The 25,220-nt window shown below is 39.7% G+C and overlaps 1 long non-coding RNA gene across 3 annotated transcripts; it reads left to right on the top strand.

The window, feature by feature from the left end:
• Window positions 1-777: 777 nt before the first annotated feature.
• On the top strand, window positions 778-5,577 carry LOC140631463 (uncharacterized). Of its 3 annotated transcripts, XR_012029013.1 has the most exons (4): window positions 778-845; window positions 967-1,085; window positions 2,194-2,391; window positions 5,265-5,577. It is a non-coding gene; the product is annotated as an uncharacterized lncRNA (long non-coding RNA). The 3 variants fall into 3 exon arrangements; XR_012029011.1 differs by lacking the exon at window positions 778-845 and having other exon boundaries at window positions 853-1,085; XR_012029012.1 differs by lacking the exon at window positions 778-845 and having other exon boundaries at window positions 853-1,085; window positions 2,190-2,391.
• The last annotated feature ends 19,643 nt before the right edge of the window (window positions 5,578-25,220 follow it).

Raw genomic sequence — 25,220 nt, 5'->3', positions numbered from 1 at the left:
TGAGTAACATAAAAAAAAAGCTATACATCCAATGTATATAATTTGATGAGTTTGATTCATTTAATTTTTTTGTGTCCTTCCTGAATTTATAGTCCTGTGGTTCTTAGAAAAGTTTTTTTTTTCACTTGTGTTCTTATGGCAGTTCCCAACATTGTTTTATTGTTGTGGATTGGAGATTATGAGATTTTTTTCCCCCTCTAATGTACTGGAAGGAGTAGTAGAGTTAGAAAGTTTGTAACCATTAAGATATTGACAGATTTGGGAAAGAATCCTCCATAAATGTTAAAAGTGTTAAAAATAAAATAAAATAAAATAAAATAAAATAAAATAAAATAAAATAAAATTTACCATTTAAGGACAGAGTCAATGTCCCACATGAAGCAGCTGACCTAGGCACCAGCCTGGAACCTGGATAGGCAAAGTAAGAATGGAAATTGGCAGACCTAAAACTATCAGCCACTATGTAAAGCTTTTCCTGGTGCACACTCATTAATCATTCCATGTCTTATCTTGTACGCAGGTAGATAACTTGGCATGGTCATCTTATTATGCAAGTGTATCCCAAATTTGAGTGAGGCCTTTTCTCTTGAGTGTGGGGCACATCTTCCTGACTCTTTACACAGGGAGTAATTTTGAATTGTATCCTTGATGTCCTAGAGGTCCTGAGTTCCATTCTACTCCCCCAGTGACTGTTGTTATTTGAATAGGCAATTAATTTGGTGGGACTTGAAGCCTGAAGCTAAGTCCAGTGTACTCTCAGTTCTGTTCTTTTGTCTCCAGTTGAGGGACTTTAAGCCTGCCCTTTGAATAGGTCTTCAGAGGTCAACCAGAGACTTAAGCAAATTGTATGTATTTCTGCCCTTTCTGCCCCTTGCTTTCCAGAATTGTCTCCTTACATCCAGTAAATAAGATGTCAGCCTAAAAACCATAGGACATGGGAAGCTAACTGCCATTTTTTCCTTCAAGGAGCAGGCTTCCCTCTAGACTATCCCTACTCTCCCTGCTCTTGTGTGCTCCCCAGAGCATTTGGATAGTCATTCTATGTTCTACTTAGTGCTGATAATGTTCATCGCTGGGAGTAAGAGGTGAGTTGGCCATACAGTCAGTGCAACTGACTACTTCGGTTTTAATCTCATCTTGTCACTTATTACTTGTGTGAACTGGGGCAAGTTTTTTAAATGTATTTCGTCTTAGTTTCTTTGTCTATAAAATGGAAAATAATATTATCCATGTTAATACTTTGAGATCCTGAAAGGATAAATGTGTATAATATATCTAGAGTGTTTGGGAATCTTGCTATTATTGTTTTATATCTGGGAGTATTATTTTTGTGCCATTTTGAGATTTCTCCCAACACTTTTAGTCATTTCCTCAATGAATAATTATTGTGATTCATTTGAAATTTCCAGGCAACTTGTCATCTAGGATAGCAGTAGGTGAAATTCACTGATAAATTTTCATAAATGTAGTAAATCCCCAAGTCACAAATCACCATTCTCATTTCAGATGATGTTTCTCCAGTCACTCAAGCACTATATTACATTGTATCTTATTTCCAATGTCCCAAATACTGTGATTAATAACTACTTCATGAACAGTTAGAATTGAATTTATAGTTTTTCGCAAGTTGCTCTCAAACATTTATTACAATTCCCTATCATTAAGTTAAAAAATAATGTTAGAGTTGGCCTTTTTACTCTTTATAGTCCTTTGTTGGAGAAATATTTACTGACTGCCTGTTATTTCCAAGAACAAAAATTAAAAGATGGAATTGTCTACAAAAAGCCTTGTGATATTTTTGTTGGTGTTCAAAGCATTTATTTTATAAATTTATCTTATTTAGATCAGAAAAACAAATGCCTATAATAATGTGTAAATGTGATTGTATAACAGTTCATTAGCATTCCCTACAGCATTTAGCAAAAATCTTTGAGGCCAGAAAAATAAATCATGTATTCCCGAAGGTGTCTATAAAAGAATAACCCTTTGTTTCTGTTAGGATTTGGAGCCAAGAAATAAAGAACCTGACAACAAGGGCTTAAACAATTTAGGCATATTTTTCTCATGCAATGACAACCCAGATGTAGGGTAGTGTGGGACAGGTGCAGCTTCCCAGGCTTGTCAACATAGACCTAGGTTCCTTAGTGAATGGATTCCCCCATTCTGATTTTTATTCTGCTGTTTGTAAGACAGATGCTGCTACACTTCCTGAGGTGGTGTTTGCATTCCAAGAAAAGAAAGGACAGCAAATGAAAGTACAGGGGTTGTGCCAGCTGAATTGATCCCATTTTATCAGAAAAACAAGGGCTCACAGGACAGCCACCCTCCTGGGCAACTCAACTTAGATTTCATTGGCAAGAAGTGGGTCATAATGCAAGGCAGTCTGGCACAGTGAGTACTGGGGCTGCGTACAGGACCACCCTGAACAGAACTGGGATTCTGTTAGTGACAATGAAGAGAAAGACGGATGGATATTGAGAAGGTCAGAACTTTCCAGCCAAGGGCAGGTGAAATTGTGGGAGCATACGAAGGCTTTCTAAGGAAGCCATAGAGATCATTTTCCAGTTTTTCAACCTCCATTTATACAGTCTGTTCTAAAAGTGAGCTGCCTATACAAGCATCTGAAGTTAAGACATCATACCAGTCATCTCTAACCACCACTGCTTTTATTTTTTTAAGATTTTATTTATTTATGAGAGAGAGAGAGAGAGGGAGAGAGAGAGAGAGGCAGAGACACAGGCAGAGGGAGAAGCAGGCTCCATGCAGGGAGCCCGATGTGGGACTCAGTCCCAGGACTCCAGGATCACGCCCTGAGCCCAAGGCAGGCACTAAACTGCTGAGCCACCCAGCCACCCACTACTGCTGAGCCACCCAGCCACCCACTACTGCTTTTAAAACTGAACTCTTCCAGGGCATCTGGGTGGCTCAGTCAGTTGAGCATCCAATTCTTGATTTTGGCTTAGGTCATGATCTTAAGGATCATGAAATCAAGCCCCGAATGGGGCTCCACACTGAGCATGGAGCCTGCTTGGGGATTCTCTCTCTCCCTCTCCCTTTGCCCTCCCCTCCTCCCCTCTTCATACTCTCTCACTCTCTCAAATAAATGAATAAATAAATTAAACTCACCTCTTCCTACTTTGTAAAAGACTAAATAGATTGATCACTTTGCTACTTTTGGCATTCAAACTCAGAAAAGGAATATTTTTTCTAAGTAGTGATACTGTTTAACAAACTATTTCCATCTTCTTATATACGTGTTTTTTAGTATTTACACATAAAACATGAAAGATAGGAATAAAACTATGGTGAACACTGTCTCACACTAGTAATATATAATATTTACCCATGAAACATGAACAAATTGAAAGAAAAGCCCTATCCAGCTCATTAAAAAGACATTGCTCTTTTATTTTATTTTTTTTTTTTTTTGACATTGCTCTTTTAAAAATATTTTATTTGTTTATTTATTTGAGAGAGAGTGCATGCATGAGTGAAGGGAGGGGCAGAGAGAAAGGGAGAGAGAATCTCAGGCCAACTCCATGCTGAGCACAGAGCCAAATGGGGGGCTCCATTTTACAACCCTGAGATCATGACCTGAGCTGAAAACAAGAGTAGGATGCTTAACTGACTGAGCCACCAGGTGCCCTTAAAATTTTTTCTAACAAAAATTTATATTTTCCACTTAGTAATTATCAAAATACATAAATAATTGTTTTATTTTGGTTGTTATTATCCTACTAATATTTATAAATATAATTGAATACAGAAGAAAGTATTTTTAACAGTTGGATCCTGGGGTCAGCAACTTTAAAAAAATACATATATATATTTATGTGTGTTGTAGGATATCAAATTGCTCTGGCATTTAGAATTCAATGGATATATGGTATTTATATTCCATTGGGTATAATGAAAATAATCATCTTATGCTATTATTTTTTTCTCTAAATCCCATATAACACCATATAAATATATCATGACAAGTTTATTATTTATATAAAATATTTTCAAAATATATTTAAAACTCTAACATACTTTACAATTCAAATTTAATTTGAAAAATTTTTATGTCGTTCTGTTTTTTCCCCCACGAGCATTTAACATACACATTTTTACAAATGGACATTGTAAATACGATAGAAGATACATTTAAATTAACAATTTACACCAGCTAGAGTATTATGGGTGGCTGTGATTAGAATAGTCCTTTAGGATTCAACCTGAGTCTTAAATTGAATTAGCTGTATGATGTAAACCTCTGAGGAAGAAATTTCTTCCAAGGGTAGAGGAGTCATGGCCTAAAGGCAAATGGCTGCAAGGAAACGCTAGCACCACCTGCTGATCCCTCATAAAGATGAACGTGGGAGACAGAGCAGCTCCACTAGAGATTTCCAGATTGCTTGGAAATCCTGTATTTTACACATTTAGGCAGGTGAAGACTTTTATTTACATGCTTTATTCTAGCCCATACACAGTAATGTGTCAGACACTGTGTAAATAGTAGGGGAAATGCAGAGATAGGTAAATTTCTATTATGGTAGAAATATCCTTTTTTTTTTTTTAAATAAAGGTCTACATAACCCTTACATTTAATTAATTAATTTATTTTTAAGATTTTATTTATTTATTTGACAGAGAGAGCATGTGCAAGCAAGGGGAGGGGAAGAGGGAGAGGGAGAAGCAGGCTCCCTGCTGAGCAGTGAGCCCTTGAGGGTCCTGGGATCCATGACCTGAGCAGAAGGTAGACATTTAACCAACTGACTGTGCCACCCAGGCACCCCACAGTAGAAATACTTTACTGATTTTTGCCATGATGTGCAAAGATGAGGTGTGTCTAATAATCTTTAAACTATGGCTACCTTATATATTCTGTGTATGAAAAAAGTGATGGCTTGACCAGAGCAAAGAAAAATCCTGCAATACCCAATGGGAGAGACAATAGCTTCCATGAAGTGCTGCTCATGGGGTCAAGTGCAGCAGAACTTTTAGCCATATTGTATCATACTCTGTGCTAAAGACATATTTTAGGAAAGAGAACAAAGCAGCTCTGATAGTTAGTAGCTGGTAGCTGGCCTCGGAGCTGAGCCATAAACTCATAAACAATTTCACAGACCACGAACATCAGATGAGGTCACTATGTCCAAGACTCCTCCATAATCATGCCTGAGGAAAGACGAAAACAAGACACAATGCAAGCCACTAAAATGACCAAACTGCTGTCTTTGGGTTCACAGGAGTGACTGTAGCTTCTTTCTCAATTACAGCTTTAGCCTTGGTCCTCCGCCTTCTGGATAAAAAAAATTCAAGCTACCCAGTGATGGAATCATTCCTGCTTTCTGACAGCAACCAGTCCAGAGCAACTGTCCACTTTCTTAGATTTTCTCCAAAACCACTCAGCATGAACTTAAATCCTTAAAAAAAAAAAAAAAAAAAAAAAAAAAAAAGCCCCTCCTGAGATGTTACCACCCTCTTCCTGGGATGTCGTGTGGTGTCTCAGAGTTCCCCATGGCATGTATCTCTCCTTAGTTATTATTTATTGCCTCCATTATTACCACTGAGGCAAATAATAAACCCAGTTCTGGCTACAGATGTGCACCATGTGGTCTTTGGCTGGGGGGGTGGGGGTGGGGGCGGGAATGAACAATATATAAATTCATTAAATTTTCCCGATGACCCCTTGAGGAGATTACTGCTTTCATCCCCGTTTCACAGATGGTAAAACAGAAAGGTGAAGTATATTGGCCAAAGTGACCCAACCTGAGAATGGCTCAGCTAGAATTTTAATCTTGGTAGTCTGGAGCCTGCGTCTATACCCTTTATTGTTGCTAGGTTGCCCCTCAGTGAGAAGGAAAAGGTGGAATTCATAACATGTCAACTGCAGAATGAACAATCTGCAAAAGGAATTGGAGAAGAAAAAGTCGATGGAATTTTTCTAAGGAGAGAAAGCCAAGAAAAGCTACTGTTTTTTTCTTTTCTTTCTTTTTTTTTTTTTTTGTTGTTGTTTATGTTGTTGTTGTTTAAGAAAGTCAATCTCTGAATGGGCATTGAGGGTTGCTTTTGGAGCTGGTCCTTCCAGGCTAGTTTTAAGACAGGAGTCAGGAAGACTATGACTCCAACTACAGATCCCTACCTCCCTAGACTGGTATGCCAAGAGAAGGAGAAAAAAATAATAATGCCTTGTTTATGTATAATCCACCTAGTAGGGATATACCTGAGACAAGAATGATAATGGAGAGAAATTTCTACATAGCGACTTTTGATGACTGCGTGGTAGAGACCTCCTGCTCTACTTCTATTTGGGGTTTTTAGGACTACTGTGGCACCACATGAGATGCTGGTATGTATCTGTTGGGGAGAGGACATGATTTACATCCTTCTCCTCTCCCCTTCCTCAAACCCCAAATTGATTTTACCAACTCTAGAGATCTCAGTGCAATTTTATGAATACCTGTTCCCCATCTGCTCCCACCAGTTAGAGTAAAGGTAGGCTCCATTTATGTTACAATCTTTTGGGTGGATTGAACATTTTGGCATGCCATTATATCAATAAATTTTAATGGAGTCATCATTGTGGGAAAGTTCTAGAAAGAGGATAGTTGAAAATAAGTTTCTGTTGGAGCACCTAGGTGGCTTACCAGGTTAAGTGTCTGCCTTTGGCTCAGGTCATGATCCCAGGGTCCTGGGATGGAGCCCCGCATCAGGCTCCCTGATCACCAGGGAGTCTGCTTCTCCCTCTCTATTTGCCCCTCCCCCCACTCTGGCTCTCTCAAATATAAAAATAAAATCTTTTTTAAAAATAAGGTTCTGCATAAAGACTGCTAACTCTGGGAAACAAACTAGGGGTGGTAGAAGGGGAGGAGGGCGGGGGGTGGGAGTGAATGGGTGTCGGGCACTGGGTGTTATTCTGTATGTTAGTAAATTGAACACCAATAAAAAAAAAAATCTTAAAAAAAAAAAAAAAAAAAAAAAAAAAACAAATACAAAGCAAAAAAAAAAAATAAATAAAAAAAAAATAAAAATAAGGTTCTGTTTCCAAGATGGCATAGACAAACCTTTCCATATTACTTCCAATAATTACAATGAAAAATTCTGGATATTATATAGAAAAAAGCAGAAGCAGACTTTGAAAGGTGGAGAGAGGCAGACTGGCTAAAAGACTTTGGGGCATGAAGACAACACAGTGATGAGTTCCCTGGGTTTCCTTTGTTTCAAATTTAAGTCTGGGTGCTGAAGAAGCCAACAACATAGAAACATCAACAGGCATAGAGTTTTTTAAAACAGGAGAAGAAAAGAAAAAAGTCCTTTAAAATGCCTGGTCTCTCTGGCCAAAGAGAAAACTCTCAGAAATAACCACTCTACTGCAACGTGCCCCACCATCCTCGACCACACACACCTGTACATAAATCCATGGCTTCATCCCACATATGCCAGCAAAAGCTGAGTGAGGTGTCTAGACTTCCACCCTCCCAAGAATATAACAAATCACTACAAACTCCCATGGAGCTGTGTCAGGGAAGGCAGAGATTTTCGTCCCCACCAAGCAGGAAGAAAGCTGCTCTCCCCACAGAATTAGTAAAAACCATATGAGCAATCTGGACTTCTACTAGTGTACTTACCTGGACCCAACAGAAACAAGGAGCTTCTTTTCTTCACCCTCTCAAGTATCAGTAGAATGGAAGATTGGGAATCTGGACTTCTACTGCAATTTCAAAGGGATGAGGCTACATATACCCCAGCCCCTACCTTTGCCACAGTGGTGTGACAGGAAGCCAGCTAAGCCAGAAGGTATGAATAAGATGCAGTCTTCTAATATCCCAAATGTCTATGTTTCAGCTGAAAAATCACCTGTCATACCAGAAGCCAAAAAGATCTTAAGCTGAGTTAAAGAGATAACCAATAGATACCAATTCCTAGATGACAGAGTTGCTAAAATTATCTGACAGATTTTAAAGCATCCATCATAAGAATATTTCACAAGCCATTTCAGACATGCTTTTATTTAAAGTATTTTATTTATTTATTTGATAAGGAGAGAGAGAGAGAGAGAGCCAGCGCATGAGCAGGGGGAGGAGCAGAGGGAGAGGGCAAAGCAAGCTCTCCACTGAGCAGGGAACCCAATGCAGGACTCGATCCCAGGACCCTGGTATCATGAACTGAGCTGAAGGCAGACACTCAACCCACCAAGGTGCCCCCAGGCATGCTTCAGAAAAAATGAAAAAATAGAAAATTTCAGCAAAGAAACAGGATATGAAGAGCCAAATGGAAACTTTAGAACTAAAAAAATACAATAAATAGAATAAAAACTCAGTGAATGGACTTCACTCAAAAGCCATCGAATGAAGGAAAGATCACCTTTTCAAGAAACAATTGTGCAAGAATTGCATATCTACAGGCAAAAAGGAAAACAAAGAAAAACATTGTCTCATATCTTTTACAAAAATGAATTAAGGACTTAAATGTAAAACCCAAACTATGAAACTTTTAGGGGGAAAAAAAGAAGAATATTTTCAAGACCTAGAGCGGGCAGAGTTCAGGCACAGAACTGACACCAAAAACAAGATCCATAAAAGGAGAAACTGGTACATTTGACCTCATCAAAATTTAAATTTTACTCTGAAAACATTTCTTTTATGACAACAAAAATATTTCATTGCAAGTAATTCTTTGGTTCAGTACAAATAAGAAATATCTGTAAAATGGAATTTTGGAGCAAAGAGTCATTAGAATTTTCTTTCACATCTATGCAAAGATGTGGTGGTCATGGAGTTCTAACCCCTGTATACATGAAGACCTTCCACCCATCAGGGGTCCAGGGTGTTGTGTTTATTTTTGCACTTACAAATCACTTCAAAGTCCTTGTGATAACGTTTGGAAGAGAAAGTCCTTGGGATGACAATTGGTCCCTGATGAGGGAAAACGGGTTGTCAAGAGACATGGTAATTTATTCTCAGGGCCAAGAAGATCAATTCTCAGCCTGCTAGATTCCCCCATTGATGTTTTCCACATTACTAGGCTAATAACTAATAAAATGTAAATAGAAATATAGAGAATGTGATTCACAGTTCTCAGTGTGTAGTTCTGCTATATGAAATCCAAAGATCATATTAAATATTTAATATAATTTCCTTAAAAACTACAAAAAAGGAACCCAATTTAAAGTTCTTGATCAGTCAATTAAAATTAATTTTCTATGTATCATTGTCATAAATGTAAAAGCTTGAATAATAAAACTTCTATCAGGGGATGCCTGGATGGCTCAGAAGTTGAGCACCTGCTTTCAGCCCAGGGCTTGTTCCTGGAGTCCCAGGATCGAGTCCCGCACCAGGCTCCCTGCGAGGAGCCTGGTTCTCCCTCTGCCTATGTCTCTGCCTCCCTCTCTGTGTGTGTCTCTCATGAATAAATAAATCAATATTTTTAAAAAATAAAATAAAGCTTCTATCAGGAAGCATAGAAAAAGATCTTTGCACACCTACTTTAGGCAAGGATTTCTTATAAAATAAGAAGCCCTAGTCATAAAAAACGTTATAAATTGGATTATACAAAATTAAAAAGATATAATTAAGACAATAAAAAGGCAAAACACAAACTCTGAAAATATTCCTAATGCGTATACCTAATAAAACACTTTTATTCAAAACATACTTTTTAAATCGCTCTAAACCAGTAATTAAAGGAACAAAGAGCTCAATTCTTAAAATAGCAGACAAAATCTCTAAAAGACCCTACAGAAAAGAAGCTATATCAATGGCCAATAAATACAAGAAAAAAAGTGCTTAAAAACTATTGGAGGGGAATTTAAATTAAATTATAATGAACTACCATTTGCATACACCAGGATGGCTAAAATAGAAACAGACTGGTAATACTAAATGTTGGCAAAGTTGTGGAACACGTGAACTCTTATACACTGTTGGAGGGGTGTAAATATTATTGCCCAGCCACCCCAGAGAACTGTTTAGCATAGATAAAGTTAAATATACATCTACTCTATGACAGAGAAATTCCATGCTTAGGTGTTTGCCTCAAATAAGTGAAAACATATACCCACAAAACAGCTTTATACAGAACAGCTCCAAACTGGAAATAACCCAGTGTCTGTCAATAAGAAAACAGCTAAAGATATTGTAATATATTCATACTCAGAAATAAAAAATCTCCTACTAATATATGCAACAATATATTTCAAAAATATCATATTGAATGAGAGCAGGCAAATGAAAAGGAGAGGAAGAGGATGTCATAATACTTGATGGATATGACATTCAAGGCAGGTGAGAGTAAGTGATGCTAACATAGTTCTGAAGGTGGGGAAACTTAGCAGAGAGAGGCATAGGAAACATTCCGGGGGGGATCCCTGGGTGGCGCAGCGGTTTAGCGCCTGCCTTTGGCCCAGGGCGTGATCCTGGAGACCGGGGATCGAATCCCATGTCGGGCTCCTGGTGCATGGAGCCTGCTTCTCCCTCTGCCTATGTCTCTGCCTCTCTCTCTCTGTGTGATTATCATAAATAAAAAAATTTAAAAAAATTTTTTTAAAAAATAAAAAAGAGAAACATTCCGGGGTTGATAGACTCATTATCTGGTTTACACAGTGGTTACAAGGTTATACACAAGTGACAGACCTCACCAATCTGCATATCTGTGTGTTTTACTCTATGTAAACTATCCCATGAGTCATAAACTGAGGAAATTAACAAATATGTTGTGAAGAGCAAAGTGCACACAGGTAGTCATGGCCTCTATCTATATGCCAAGCATTGTTGCGTGACTTGAAAGCTAAGGGTTCCTCCAGGAAATCCTCATAGCAGTCCTCGGATTTAAATATGGTTACCAGATTACAAATGGCAAAATGCAAATTTATTATGTTGATACCAGTTAACATTTTTAAAAAATAGGAGTCCTAAGACTCAAAACATTTCTCAACTTATCCAAGGTAGTACAAATGACAAATAGTGACATTGGTATTTAAATCTGAGACTTAAGACATCGAAATGGCCAACAGACACACGAAAAAATGCTCAATATCACTCATCACCAGGGAAAACAAATCAAAACCACAATGAGATACCACCTCACACCAGTCATAATGGCTAAAATTAATAAGTCAGGAAATGTTAGATGTTGGTGAGGGTTTAGAGAAAGGGGAAACCTCTTACACTGTTGGTGGGAATGCAAGCTGCAGCAGCCATTCTGGGAAAGAGTATGGAGGTTCCCCAAAAAGTTGAAAATAGGCTACCCTCTGACCCAGCAATGCACTACTGTGTATTTACCCTAAAGATACAAATGTAGTGATCCAGCGGGGCAGCTGCACCCCAATGTTTAGAGCAGCAAAGTCCACGATAGCCAAACTATGGAAAGAGCTCATCTGTCCATTGACAGATGAATGGATAAAGAAGATATGGTATATATAGACAATGGACTAGTACTCTACCATCAAAAAGAATGAAATCTTGCCATTTGCAATGACATGCATAGAATTAGAGTGTATTATGCTAAGTGAAATAAATCAGAGAAAGACAATTATCATATGATCTCACTCATATGTGGAATTTAAGACACAAAACAGAGGATCATAGGGGAAAAGAGGAAAAAATAAAACAAGATAAAATCAGAGAGGGAGACAAACCATAAGAGACTCTTAATTATAGGAAACAAACTGAGGGTTGCTGGGGGAAGGGGTAACTGGGTGATGAATATTAAGGAGGGCATGCAATGTAATGAACACTGGATGTTACATAAGACTGATGAATCACTGGCCTCTACCTCTGAAACCAATAATACATTATATGTTAATTAATTGAATTTAAATAAAATCTTTAAATGTTAAATTGTATAAAATAAAAAGATTAAATTAAAAAAATAAAGTTTTCTGTTCCTCTAAGGGTGTAACTGAAAAAAAATCAATCAATCTGAGATTTATGTCTATAAAACAGAGTAGTTCTTTCTCTTCCACTCCCATGTCTAGCCATCTCTCAACTTCATTACCACAGTTTGGCCCAGCCAAAATGTTTTCTACACTGCAAATATTTCTACCAGCTCTCAGTTGTCTCTGTCTTCTGTGATATTTTATTTCCTTTTGAATTTGTATTATTAATACTTTGAGAGAGTGGGGGATGGGGGAGGGCAGGGGAAGAGGGAGGAGAATCCTAAAACAGACTCCCGGTTGAGCGCTGAGTCCAACAGGAGCTCCATCTCTTAACTCTGAGATCATGACCTGAGCCAAAATTATGAGTCAGACAGTGAACTGAGTCACCCAGGTGCCCCAAATTTTTATTATTAAAAGATAGTTGGCATACAATGTTGTATTAGTTTCAGGTGTATAGTGTATTGATTCAACAATTCTATACATTACTCAGTGTTTACCACATTAAGTGTAGTCGCCATCTATCACCATAAAACTTATTACAATATTACTGGCTATAAACCCTAATGCTATACACTTCACCTCTGTGACTTATTTTATGACTGAAAGTTCGTACCCTTTTTAATCCCCCTCACCTATTTTGCCCATCCTCCCATCCACCTCCCCTCTGGTGACCAACAGTTTGTTCTCTGTGCTACAATATCATTAACTGTATTCCCTATGTTGTACCCTCCATCCCCATGACTTATTCACTCCATAACTGGAAACCTGTGCGTCCCACTCTTCTTCATCCATTTTGTCCATATCCCCACCCCTTTCCCCCTCTGGCAACTAGTTTGTTCTCTGTATTTATGAGTCCATTTGAGCTTTTGGGGTTTTTGTTTGTTTCTTTGCTTTGTTTTGTTTTTTAAGATTTTATTTATTTATTCATGAGAGACACAGAAAGAGAGAGAGAGGCAGAGACACAGGCAGAGGGAGAAGCAGGCTCCATGCAGGGAGCCTGATGTGGGACTTGATCCCAGGTCTCCAGGATCAGGCCCTGGGCTGAAGGCAGCGCTAAACCGCTGAGCCACCTGGGCTGCCCCTATTTGTTTGGTTTTTTAGATTCCACATATAAGTGAAATTATGTGGTATTTGTCTTTCTCTGTCTGACTTATTTCACTTAGTATAATACCCTCCAGGTCCATCTATGTTGTTGCAAATGGCATTCTGTGTGTGGTGTGTGTGTGTGTGTGTGTGTGTGTGTGTGTGTATCATATCTTCTTTATCCATTCATTCATCGGTGGGCACTTAGATTTTTTTCTGTGATATTTTACAAGATATACTTTGCACCCTCCATTCTTAAAATTCGATAATCAGTTCTCTTATAAGCTCAGCCTCTTGCCCTGGGTTAGGAGCATCATTCCATATGCTGGGTTCTTCTACAGATGAACAGGGCAGGTTCTTTGTTGAAATCCACATTTTTTTAAAAATTTATTTTTAAGTAACCTATACACCCAAGATGGGCTTGAATGTACTACCCTGGGATCAAGAGTTTGCATGCTCTCCTGACTGAGCCAGCCAGGATTCCCCGAAATCTGCATCTTAAACACCAAAAGGATTGCTACTGTTTCATCTCATTCTCTTTGGTGTTTCACCTTTGATGACAAGGCCAGGTTGGATGTTAAAGCTTTTTGGAAGAAGGAAATGTTGCCTTACTGAATATAAAGCAAAGTGAATGCCATAAAGAGGACCCCCTGATGGGAATGGCCAGCTGGACTCCAACTATTCACCCAAGACTCATTCTCTAAGTCATATTGCTGACACTGCATTCAAGCAATGACAGCACCTTTAACATTGCCCCCATCACTATGCTGAAACCATGATGCCAGGAGAGACCTTTTGTTCCTGTATAATTCCACTCACTGACCTGAGTGTCTGTTCTTGTTCCAGAACCACGTCTTTATTACTGTCACTTTCTAATGCTTTCATACCTGATGAGAAAGCTGCTGACGCTTGAGTGGATTATATTCTGCATGACTGCCTGATCTTTCTACCCGTTGTTAATGAAAAAACATGACCCTTTTCAATTCTTTAATTCAATTAATGCCCTCTATTTTCATGCCACAAAATCAGGTCAGTTAATCAGTTGCCAGCTTGCTGTGCTTAAAAGTTCAGGAATACAGAAAATAGACAATATAGTTCAAAGAGATGAATGATCTATTGTTTTATATGGCACCCAGATGGGTATGACAGAGGCAAATGCACAGAAAAAAACATCACATTAGTACAAAATCTGACCAGCACTTTTATAATACTAAGCACAAGGTATGAAGTGAGGGGTGGAGATGGCTAGAGAACTGGAAAAGTGGTTTTTTGAAAGACAGCCACTGCCCTGGCCCTCAAACTTCAGAATATCCTGTGCTGGTCCCCCTTGGGTCATCTTTTATCCCATGTGGAGGAAGTCTGCAGGACCAAGGACACATGCCCACCTGAAACCCATTGTCTTTCCTTCTGTACCAAGATCTGTATACCTAGAACCACAGAATTCCTTGCCCAATGGCCCTGAGTCTACTTCCATGGCTTGGATGGCTTCTTCCCTGGATCCATGTCCAAGGTCAGACCATCCCAGCAGCATGTATTTGTGGGCATGATAGGTAACCTAGGGATGGCTATTGGCAGAGGATTTCGGTGGAGTTAGAAGTTGGGATTAACATGGTCCCTCATGGTATAAGAGACAAGCAAAACTAAAGGGAGAAGAGGATAAGAAACAGGACAGGGACTTGGGCCTGGGTACCAGCTCTCTGCATACAGACATGTTCTGGCCCAAACATCCAAGCATTCTCAGTTGAAATCTGGATTTCTAAAGCAGAAGAATATAACATATTCTGTTTACCTGTTTGATAAGTTGATTTATGACATCTACACATGGTTTATGTGAGCCTTTGGTATCATTCTTGGCTCTGCTATTTAGAGACAAGCCTACAGAAGAGGGCTCTGTATGGAGCATGGCCCCTGCCATCCATAGGCCCCATAGATGCCTATGGACAGTGGGCATCTTTGGAGGCATTTATCTAGGACATAAGTATAGAAAGACGCCCTTCTAACACATGGAGCTTGGTTGTAAGTGAGCAAGCTGAAAGCAGGCTGAACTGAATAGCCCAATTCAAGGGCTATTGAAAGAGTTTAAGGAAAAGATGACACAAGCTTAAAGTAAGATGGTGACAGGGAATAGAGAAGAAGAAACACAGTAAAGCAGTATTTCTGAGCTTGCAGGAGACAGTCTTGGGGAGCTGATGTGTGGTCCTTCACAGAACAGCATTTCAGGCACAGTGGTTCCTGTGTAGAACCATTTGCTCCAACATCCCACCTGGAGTCATCTGCTGTTGCTGCTGTAACAAATTACCACAAATTTAAAGCCTCAAAACAATACAAATGTATTATCCTACAGTTCTGAAGGTTAGAGGTCTGACATGGGTCTCACTAGGCAAAAATCAAGCTGTTGGCAAAACTACATTCCTTTTTGGATGCCATTTAGGAAGATCCATTTATTTGCCTTTTCCAGCTGCTGGAAGTTACCCACATCTGGTGGCCAAAAATCCCTTCCTCCATTGTCAAAGCCAATGATGTGATGGCAGGCTGTGTCAGTTTCATGGCACATCACTTGGATCTCTCTGCCTCCTTCTTCCAGTTTTAAGGACCCTTGTGATTATGTAGGCCCCACCTGGGTAACCTAAGATCCATAGGCCTAATTTAAAGCCAGCTGTTTAGCAAACTTAACTCTCCCTTGTCCTGTAAGATAACAAACTCCAAGATTCTGGGGACTGGGACGTGGACATCCGTGGCTTTGGTTTTCTACCTGCCATATCATCTTAGCGCTTGCTTCTCACCATTGTGGGTCCTGTGGCTGGGATCACTCATCAGGAGCGAATTGGTGAAACTTGCCTAACACAAGACATTTTACCACTTCCTAAAATTGAAAACAAAACACATTTAATTGTGTTTTAGAACTCAGTATGGTATTACCTATGACCCTCAAGTGTTCCAAGTAATCTGGAGCTGTGGAACCCCCAGGCCTCGTCTGCCTATGGCTGGGTAGATGACACTCTTTGTAGGTTTCAAAGGTGCCTCTTTTCTCTAAATCCTTTTTCCTAACAGACCATAGTTACAAGGTCCTTTCTGTGGGCTAGAATCCTGCTACTCCAGAGATAACCTGTTAAAATCTAGTCCTCTGTACTTGGTTAACAGATTATCTTACATGCAGTGCAAAGAATGTGGCCCTTACAGACACTGTCTTTTGACATAAGGGGGACAAGTAAAGAGGAATGTCTACGGTGTGTGGTGGGGTGCTCTGAGGGTTGTGGTGGATGATTCTAGGGTGCACATGGATATATGAACATAGGAAGAGAGGACAAAGAATGGGAAGCCCTACAGGCAAAACTGGGTGACAGAGTTCTGGAACTGGCCTTACTGGGAACCAAAGTCTCCTGCTCCCATGTCATTTTTCCTACAGGCTCTTTTTGCCTATCCCCTAGGCATAGGAATGAGGTGCATTGTTTTCATAGTTTTTCTGCTTTCCCTACTTGGGAATTTAGCTCTGGAACTAAGGTAGAATCCTGTGGAGCTGCGGACTGCATGCTCAGAGAAGCAGACATGCACAATGGGAGTGCCCAAAACACAGCCAGCCTTCACACTGTTCTCAGATGCAGCCCCCCAGCCTGACGGCAGAGCTGGGAGTGCTTCACAGGATCCTATGTAATAGTTCACATGGAAGCTTTTCAGACAGACCAGTAACGGGGTACGATGGAGAGAGAGTCTTGGATTTTTCCAATGCTTTCTGTGCATGAATATTTTCAGAGATTGCTTTGTTTCTGGCTCTGTAATGAGGAGGCTGTAGAACATCTGAGATTTACTGAGGAGTTATTAGTATTTATGATACAGTTTATATCAATTCCCTCTTCCACAACTTTCTCCCAAAACTGAGAAATACAATTTTGAAAAATATATTGAATGTGTTAAGGGGATTGCAAATTGAAACTTGCTAGGAACACAGAGAATAAAGGAAACCTCACATGGCTTCTTTTTATGATGAAAATCACTCACCCAAATTGTGCATGCAAAGTACAATACTTCAGATTACAAGGTAAATAGCTAAATATCAAATTTATTATCTCATATAACAGTGGCGAGAACTATAACAAAAGAAACTTTACTTTTTCATTATATGCTAATTTCACTTAACATTTTAAAATTCCAAATGGATCAGCTGGACTTTTTGGCTAAATAACCTATTTTTGTTGAATAACAGTAATTTCGAGGACTATTCTTTCACCTAATATCTCAATTAGTTTTCCATATTAACCTCCAAAGACACAGCTCACAATGGTTGTGATGTCATAGTTGCCATTGGCCTAGTTACCAGAGTGGAGCTGGGGCTGTGGGAAGGGCATCGCTATGATCAATGCTGCTACAGAAGTGAGGCAAATCTTTGCCTTGATTGCAGAAAGGAACACCAAAGAGCTCAGTGTCTATTTCATGTCCTCCAGATTTTATCTTATTCCTTTCACCCTTTTTTCCCCTTTGCTTTATTTCATTGCTATTACAAATACACACTATTTGACTTTATTCATATAAAGTTCTAGAACAAGTGAAACTAAACTATGTTGAAACTAATCATGTTAGTAGTTGCCTCTGTGTGTGTGTGCTGATGACTGTGAAGGGTGATGGGAAGATCTTATACCTTGTTTCCATGGTGGTTGCATTTGTCAAAGTTATCAAAATGGACACTTACATATGTATTTAGTTGTGCATAAATCTGTCTAAACACTGGGTTAATGTAGTGCTTTCTGATAAACGAAATGTAGTGATGGAGCCTACTAACCACATTCTTCCCTTTTCTCCTCCTCTTACCTTCTTCATCTGAACTGAATAGTCTACCATCTCTTGACAACTTTGGCATACCAAATAGAGGGCAATTTCCAGCAGATACCATAAGTTGCCTAATAAGAATAATGAAGAGGAGTTTGGGATTTGTAGTTGGTCATTGGCTTAAGATTTCTGAAGCAAGAGGAAGGACCCAGGCAATTGTGGCTCTTTGCTGCATTGTCTTGGGTGAGAATCTCACCCTAATGCATGCTCACCCTAATGGTCGGAAGAGTTCGATTCTGTCAAGATTAACTGACTAAGGGACACTCCTTTTGGAGTGTGAGACTATGTATTCCCAGGGCCTATCTCACATGTTCTTAAAGAGAAGACACAACAATCACACCTTAGCAGAAGTCGAACCACAGCCAAGATTCTATGAGTCGCTCATTTTATTTTGCCAGGTGGAAGTACTATTTGGGGTCCCAGGCATTTAACTGAATGGTAATCAGGATCAAAGGCTGTTTCCCTAGTGTGGCAATTATTACCCTTCTAAGTTCCTGGGGAGGACACAGTAATAATCATATATCTTATCCTCGCCAGAACCAACAAAGAGATCTGACCCAATATCAGGTCATGTTTGCCAAGCGTGTCGGCATTGGTGAATGTGGCTTAGATCTGCAGGGAAGTTGACTTCCTAATACTTAGCTGCAGAACTGAATATTAACTTTCCATCCAGTGCTGGCCACCACTGCCCTCCACCACAGAGGCAAGGCTTCTGTAGCCTAGCTTCCCTCAGGATTGACAGAAAGTAGGAGAGTTCTCTAAAGTCAGGTTCTCATCCAAGGGGGAAAGAAGAGGAGGATGAAAATAATGCTCAGTTTTCTCAAAGTCCCAGTGGATAAGCCCCTTCTTTTCCCTGGGTGAGGATAGGAGTGTTATGTTAAGGGAGATATATGTATATTGATTGGGCCTTTGATTTTCTGTAGTTCTGATGCTTTGACACCTGGGCCTTGCTAACACTGGACAGACCAGTCCTCCCAGAGTTAGACAATTCTCACAGGTAGCAAACTAGCCCCCCGCCCCAGCTCACCTTTAAAATCCAACCAACCAACTCCTCGAGCCCATCCCTCCACTTCCTCTATGGGACTCTCATTCTGGACTATGTCTCCCTGCCCTAATCACCCGGGGCCAGGTATCTGACAACTGGGGACAGCCTCTCTGCCTCAGAGCCTTGAAATTATTCAAACTAGCCAATCCTGAGCCTGCTTTTATCCTGCCTCTTCTGTTCCTTCCCAAAGAGACCATATTCAAGGCTCTTGCTCACAGTGTCCCTCTCCCTCTGCTTTGTGACTAACCCTGAGGCTTCCCCCTGGCCCCCATGGTCTGGTGTGCCCCCAACTCTTGGGAACTGTAACAAAGTATCATTTTAATGGCAATGTCTCCCAAACTGCTGGAATGACCTCCCAAACTGCTGGACTGACTTACCTCAATAATAATAAGACCTGTATTTGAAAATAAGTTCTGTCCACATGAAGGTAGGGAGGAAGCACCCCTCAGAGTAACATCACTATGGGCCCCTGATTGTCCATGCTAGGATTCGTTTCACTGCTGGAAGCTGTTCCTGTCTTCCTGCTCCAAATTCTGTTCCAGTTAATAAACCTGGTTCCATCGCCTTGGTGGAAGTGGGAAGCAGAGTCATGGGACGTTTGAGGCTCTGGCATCAGAGTAGACCTGGGTCTCATCCCAGCACACCCTATCACTGTGCACTGGGGTGACTAACTCACCTCCACTCTTCCTGCTCTCTGGGTGATGGGAGTACTTCCTCCATGGGGTTGTTCTGGCACAGAAACGCTCAGTGAGTTTGGTCCTCCCAAAATAAGTTCGTCCCATGTAAGGAAAACAGTATCCGACAGAATTAGTTGGACCCTTCTAGCAACTGCTTCCTTGTTTCTGCTTCTTTCTGTCCCCATCCCCTCATAACTCCTTGGTCACTTTGGCTTCCCTGTGTGTTTGTCTTTCTGGGGACGGTGGCTTTGAGCACCTCACCTCTGGTCTTGGCATCACCCAGCAGCAGTCTGTGCCTGGCTGTTGGACCACAGACTCAGACCTGGCTGCTGCTTGTTTATTTTCAGGACAGACCTTGTATGCCTGCGGGTCTTATTTCTGTTCTTGTCTGCTCAGCAAACTATTAGTCCATTTCTAAGGAAGAGGTGCTGCTGACATCAGAGGCTCTGTGTCGTGAGGGCATGGGGGATTAGTGAGTCTTCAGGGCCTTGTTGGGTCCCCATAGTCAAAGATCCGTGAACATGGTAAGAATTTGTGGCTGTCATTAAGCTCATATATATAGCATTTGTTGTATCTAAGTCATCCACTTAGATTAAACTTTTAAAATAAGGAGTAATTTTGGAGAGAATTGTTTAAGAAGGGATAAAAAGGGGAGTTAGTCATTTCTTGTAATGGATCATGATATTATCATGTGGCTGTGATGTTAATAGGTGCCTAATGCTGTGTAATCCAGTGCATTCTTGTGCCTGGGAGGCTGAAATCTGTACTCGCTTTGTAATTTTAGGCAAATGAGGTAATGGCATTTATTGATCTATTGATCTGTTCCCTCCAAATATGAAGCAATAAGAAGAAAGCGAAAATGGAATATATTGTCCTAGAGAACAAATAAGAGAAAGATGGGCTGTCTTATTTTTCTCACTTAAGTTGAAAATGATGCCATATTTTTCTAATCCAGCTCATATGTGAATCAATATTGCTGACAATGAATCACCAGAAAATCACCCATGGTTCTTAGTGATAATCACACATCACACTTGGGTTTAGGAACTGCAGACTGTACATATTTCCTACATGACATAGAGCAGTAAGGATTTCGGTTTTATACAACTGTTTATTTTCTCTTTATCCCCACTCCTTACCCAGGGACACCCAGGGACCTGGGGGCTGATGTAAGCACAGTGGACATTTCCTGTAGATTTTCTGCTTCACAGCCAGTCCTCCTGAGAAATCTTCCCTGTAAAAGACTTCAGAAATGCTGAATTGTATATACCGTGTTCACTGCATTTTGTTGTTTGATTGATATGGGCAATCATCCACATGAGTGAAGTTTTGTTCTTTTTTTGTGGATTGTTGATTTAAGCTTTTAAAAACAAGATTAAAACTGAATGCGATCACATTGTTTAACAAAGAAGTCAAGTAACCATAGAGAGCATGGCAAGTGGAAAGGTCCGTCTGTATTTGACTTGGCCAGCTCCCACTCCTGTCCAGTTTGAGGTGCTGCAGAGTGTGATTTGAGAACGTAGTGGATGGTCCCCCCACCCACTCCCAAATATCTTCCCCTGGCCTTGCCATACTGAACAGAACTATTTGCTGAGCTAGAAAGGTAGCACACAAAGAGGCGATAATTTATTAACAACATGGCATAAAATGTTTCATCCATGTACCTTTTGCTTCAGTCTGTTTCTCCAGTCTAGAATGACTTCCCCATCTTATTTATCTATCCTTCAAATTTTAATTCAAACCTTTCCAGACACCCCCTCTTCCCACCATGAAGATTAATCCTGTCTGCTTCCTTGAATGATGTCTGATATCTTAGTGAGCATGAACTGTGTCTCTGTTGCCCCTACTGTGCCCATTATGGCACAGTCTTTCAAACACACTACAAGCTCAGCCACGTTCTTGAACTGGATTTATTTTATTTTATTTTATTTTATTTTATTTTATTTTATTTTGTTTTATTTATTTTTTTAATTTATTTTTTATTGGTGTTCAATTTACTAACATACAGAATAACCCCCAGTGCCCATCACCCATTCACTCCCACCCCCCGCCCTTCTCCCCTTCTACCACCCCTAGTTCGTTTCCCAGAGTTAGCAGTCTTTACGTTCTGTCTCCCTTTCTGATATTTCCCACACATTTCTTCCCCCTTCCCTTATATTCCCTTTCACTATTATTTATATTCCCCAAATGAACTGGATTTAATTAAGACAAAGACAAAGACAGCACCCTCTAGGGTGCTGGCTACCAGGACAGAGTACTCCTGCAATGCAGCAATTAGCAAAGTCAACAATAAATTGCCTATAGAGAAATCATTGAGAAATAAAGGTTATATTATGCAGAATAAACTCAGAAGGAAACAAAGATAAAATACAATGTGTTGGGGGCTAGTGCATTGTTTGCTACGTGAAGTGCTCATGTTGGGTTATTTAGAGATGCATTTTCTATACCAGCTGCCACCCAAATGGCTCCCACCTCCTTCAGGTTAGCTTGGCCTCTAAGGAGAAAACAATGACAAAATCTTAATTTCCAGCCTCTCCACTTTCTGCATCCACACAGAAGCTGATCATCTCCTACACTCCCAATTCTCTTTTCCAGGCAACTGTGGAACCAACAAAACAAGATCTTTCTTCAAAGAAATCACAGTGTGATTGGTGATTAGCTTATAGCTTTTTTCTCTGTTGACAACAACCAAAGAGCTAATTAACTGTCCATTACTTCAGAATTTTTAAAAGATTTTCATTCTATTTCTCTCATGGGCAAGAGCAGGGGGAGGGGCAGAGGGAAATACTAACTTCACATGACATAACTGTGCCATTTTGAGTACTGATCATTTATAATGGAGAAAGATAAGCCCACAGTCCCCTCTGCTACTCAGATCTATAACTGTATCCCATTGCAGCCTATAGCTACTTTTCCCTCCTCCATCCTGTGAACTTCCCATTTGCTTCCCTTTCTCATGCTGTAAGTAGAATTAGCTCTGGGAGGATAGGCAGGTGGAAGAGAAAGTAGGAAAAGAAGGAGGACTGTGAGTAGTCCCACCAAAGCCCTCCTTCTCACGAGTAGAAAACATGTCCTGCAGATTGCTTGCCTTCCTACACTTTTTCTTTTTCTATCCATACTCATGACTAATTCTCCACACAAGCTCCCCATTAATTCATGTGTTAAGTCACGGAGCAGACACCAAAGTGCATTTTTGATTGATGGCATTTTGTTGAGTCAGATTGTCACATGCTATAATTACTATGAAGATCTTTGTGTGATTTACAGCTGCCTGTGGAAGAAAAAAATCTCAATAGCATTGTTTTCCCATTCATCATTGCTCTGATGCTGGCAAATCAATTCAAGTACAATCTGCTATCAAAATGAGAAAAAATTTAAAAAATAAGAAAAATCTCTTCGGACATGTAAGTTTCATATTAATCATGTTAGAACTGGACATTTTTCCTTGCTACATAAGGGTTTACTAAGGGCTTTAACTCAAAAGATTTCTAATTTCCTCTAAATTTATTTAGAGTCTACATGTGTGGGATTTTATTCTTCGTTAATGGATACAGAAAGACAAAGTGAAGAAGAAAACAATCTAAGTGATTGTTTTTCCAGTAAAAGCCATCCCCTCAAGTCAGAAGGAAACCTCTTTAAAATTGAGTGGGAATACTTCTGAGGCTTCTGCTTGCAGATGCTTTCTCCCTCACTACTGTCTACTGTAGGAATGTCTTATAGGCAGGCTTCCCCTAGGTGCTGCTGCTGTTGTCACAGACAACTTTACCATGTATTATGTGTTGAATTGTGCCCCCGCCCCAGTTCATATGTTGAAGTCCTAACTGCCAACACCAGAATATGACATTATTGGACTTAGGGTTTTTCTCTTATTTGGAGATCAGTAATCACTTTCAAGTGTGGTCATTAGCGTGGGCTCTCATTCAAGGCTGCTTTGGGGAAATATGGACACAGAGCCTCATGGGAGAAACCCCTTGTGAATGTGAAGATTTACAAGCCAAGAAGAGAAGCCTGGAACAGATCCTATCCTCACAACCCTCAGAAGAAAACAGCCTTGCCAATACCTTGATTTTTGACTTCTGGCCTTCAGATGCAACACAATAAATGTCTATTGTTGAAGCCCCCATTTTGTGGGACTTTGTTATGGCACCTGAGCAACAAATACACTGTGTACTTTAATACCATATCGCTGTGAGTAATTAACAATGACCGAACTGAAGCTCAGATAATGGGATGAACAGATTCACAGAGTAAGTACCATTCCTCCATTCATAATGTTAATGTCAAAAAGAGTCCTTACTGGTCTAACAGCACCTTCTGCAGAAGAAAAGAAATAGCCTCATATTAAGCATATTTATCACCAATGAGATCATTATAATTGTATTAACTAGCATTTCTTCAAGTATGTATGGGTATCAGGCATTGTTCTAAACTCTATGCGTATTACCTAATTTAATCCTTACCATAATCCTATGAGGGAATTATATGATCACCTCCATTTTATAGCTGAGAAAATTGAAGCACAAAAAGGCAGAGAATTTGCCCAATTTCACACAAATATGACAGAGCCAAGTTTGTCCATGTGCTTATAAAGAAGTTAGAGGAGGCAAAGAAATGACACACATTGGGGAGTTGTTGTCTGAGCTGAGCTGAAAGCCTATGTCTTCTGCTTGGATGTCACTTTATTTCCGCATCATCACATCAGATAACCATAATCCTCACAGATACAATCTTCACAATGAAGAAGTTAAATATGTGTCTGATAATTGGTAATAGATTTGGGGTTTGGGGAGTGTGATATTACATATACTTTACACCATATACCAAAGTGAATTCTTAATGACTTAGAGTGTTTAACCTAAAAACTTAAAACCATAAAGGACAAAGGAAAAATGAAGGACATGTATTTGTTCTCAGGATAGGAAGGATTTTATGAGAGTAAAAGCATAGAAAGGGACCATAAGAAAAAAAAAGATTGGTAGATCCAAATATAGCACATCTGCCCATCAATAAACACATAAAACACAAAGAAATAAACACAATGCAAAATCCGTTTGGAATATATATCATGACTGTTGGGGGGGGGGGAATTAAAATAAAATTTCTGGTCCATCCTGAGAAATACTCTCCACACACGTACAAAATAAAGATAACAGTTTTATTACTGAATTCACATCAGAACAGACTGCCACACACATCCCAGAGAATATGCTAATGGGATTATGAAGACAGAAAGAACACCATCTTGTCTATAAGCTAGCAGGAAACCCTTTATTCACAGGTTCTCAGGATTTATGGTCATGGGTTCTCTTTGAAGGAAGACCTTACGACACCATTTGTTAAATATTCACCTGGTAATTGGAGTAGACAGCTGTTCCTTTATCTGAAGGAAAAGGAAACTTCTCCTTGTATTCCTCTGACAAGCAGGTTTAGAGGCCAGTAGCCAGGTTAACTTCCCCAAGTGATGAAGTTAGAGGCACACTCTTCCTTGATGTTTACATTTCAAAAAGAGGGCTCTAAGCCCTTAAGAGAAACATTCCTGAGTGGTGAGGCTGGCAAGAGGTTTATTTAGCCTCTAAAAAGATTTGCATACATAGCAAAAGAACAGGGGGAGGAAGTTGTTTCAGTTTTTGTTTTTTACCTTTACATAAACCAATGATAGCATCCATATATAGAGAGCTCTTAAAATCAACCAGAAAAAGATAAGCATACCAATAGAAAAATAGGCAGATGA

The sequence above is a fragment of the Canis lupus genome, chromosome 4 (assembly GCF_048164855.1).
Source record: "Canis lupus baileyi chromosome 4, mCanLup2.hap1, whole genome shotgun sequence".
NCBI lineage: Eukaryota > Metazoa > Chordata > Mammalia > Carnivora > Canidae > Canis > Canis lupus.
This window is presented reverse-complemented; position numbering and strand designations above follow the sequence as displayed.